This window comes from Eschscholzia californica, unplaced genomic scaffold (assembly GCF_041429995.1).
Source record: "Eschscholzia californica isolate CP2 unplaced genomic scaffold, dmEscCali1.0.p SCAF_4, whole genome shotgun sequence".
In the NCBI taxonomy this organism is placed as follows: domain Eukaryota; kingdom Viridiplantae; phylum Streptophyta; class Magnoliopsida; order Ranunculales; family Papaveraceae; genus Eschscholzia; species Eschscholzia californica.
This window is the reverse complement of record NW_028238461.1, coordinates 27,799,246-27,801,473: the sequence shown is the minus strand read 5'-3', so window position 1 is coordinate 27,801,473 and position 2,228 is coordinate 27,799,246.

Sequence of the window (2,228 nt, the reverse complement as noted above, 5' to 3'; positions counted from 1 at the left end):
TATATATATATATATATCATAAAGTTGACGCTGGGTTTGTGAAAATATCTTCTTGATCGTGCAAGAAGCTGTTAGTAATTTGAAGGGTCGTAACGCCACATTTTACCTTTCAAGTTTCATCTTTATCGGTCATAGAGCATCATCATAGATAATGCGGAAAGTGGTTTTCCGGGCATCTATGTGATAACGAGCAGTGATAAGGGTATGTGCAGAAACACTCCGACGCTCTAGTCAGTTATGTCTTGCATGTAAAGGAAGTAATTTAATGAGAGACGAGTCGTTCACCTTTAGAGTTAACCTTGATATGCTTATATAGGTCTAGTTTAGGTTGGTGAAAACACCGGCTTGATAATTGACTCACGGCATGACCGATGGAAAATAAGGAAGTAATTTAATGAGAGACGAGTCGTTCACCTTTAGAGTTAACCTTGATATGCTTATATAGGTCTAGTTTAGGTTGGTGAAAACACCGGCTTGATAATTGACTCACGGCATGACCGATGGAAAATCATTGGCCATTTGCATATTTATGACAAAAATTGTTTGTGTATGAAAAGTGGATCTTTGACAATATCTGGTCTTCCGTTCAACTGTCATTCTATCACTCGAAGAAGAACATGGTTCAGTGGCAGAAATACTTCAGATCCACTTTTCCACTTGCGTCGAGGAAAAACAGGGCTCGAGGTGCTGATATCATTTCCTAAGACCTTCCCACTCTATCACGTTAGTCAAAGAAGGGCGCAGGGGAAAGAGAGAACTTGGGCCCACCGCTTCTGCTTGCCTCTAGCCAAGGCAAGATTCAGGGCGCCTTGGAGATTCGTACCGACATCACAACAATCACTATGGTAAGAGTTACACTCAGGTTGTAGAGCTATATCAGATCAACCTTCGTGATAACGCTATTGAGGGTTTGTTCGTGTTCGGTAGACAATTGAACGTGTGGCCTATGTCAATCTGTTGACTTTTTAACTTGTCAATGCTGACCAATATATGATTCAGCACGAGTCTCCCCACTCGTTAGCAGAATGAAAAGATGCTAAGAAATAGAAGAACTCAGAGGCTTATCAAAACCTGCCAAAGTTAGTCAAATATAATCAAAATATATTGATAAGACGTCAAATTTTCTTAGATAATAAGCGTATATTGGGCAGACAACGGGCATGCCCTGCTATAATCCTTCAATCCTTTTCGTAAGGTAGAGCTGTTAAGATAAGAGATGTTGCAAGTCATGGCCTCGGTTTCTTTAAAAACTCTGGTGGCCAACGGGTCGTGTCGGTCCGGAAACGACACGCTTATAAGGCAACACGGCACGGCACGAAACGTCGCGTGCCGTGCCGGGTCTGGGATTTTAAGCTCCCATACCCGTTAACCACGGCACGTCAGGAATGGAAACACGACCCGCCACGGCCAATGGCATTCCTAACCCGCCACGACACGCTAACACGTTAGAAACGGATACTTAATTTACAAAATATTGTTATTATTTTGTTGAAAATGGTTATTAATTAATAAAATCAATAGTTAATAATATTATTAAGTAATATAATAAACATAGATTTTAAAGTTTAAACAAAGATCACAATGTTTGACTTGAAAATTATTTAGTGGTTCATTTTTTTACGTTTGGAACGACACGGCACAACAACGGTCAGAACCGCCACGGAAACGACACGGCAACGACTGGGCCGTTTCCATGGGGCGTTTCTGTGCCCAGACTTTGTGGTCTGGGAACGACACGGCCCAGCACGGCTCAAAGCCGTGTCTGGCGTGCCCGTGGCGTGTCTAACACGCCACGACTGTTAAACGGGTCGTGCCGCCACGAAACGACCCGTTGGCCACCACTACTTGTAAGCTCTCTAATTTTGTGTCAGATAACTTTGTCGCTCCGTTTACTGGCCTTTTCATGGACTTCTAGTTCTTCTTTCTAATTCTTAAAATCAAGTTTCATTATCTGTTCATGGTGGTCAATAGGTTTCATGTCATTCTCGCAGTCATTCTCCACGTATTTTTCTCAGATTTAAGAGTTATCACCGGAGATAGATAGCACGTCTCAATAATCCTAACAACAATTGTCTCAGGTGTTTATGTTTCAGTAGCAAAGCCTCCTTTCCCCATTCATTCTTCATGGTCCTCTTCGGTCGAATTTCTTCTTCCAGATCTTCATCCTAGGGGATTCTGGTAATTGGAAATGTTCCAAAGTTCTTTTGTGAAGAGGGAAGTACCCTCTT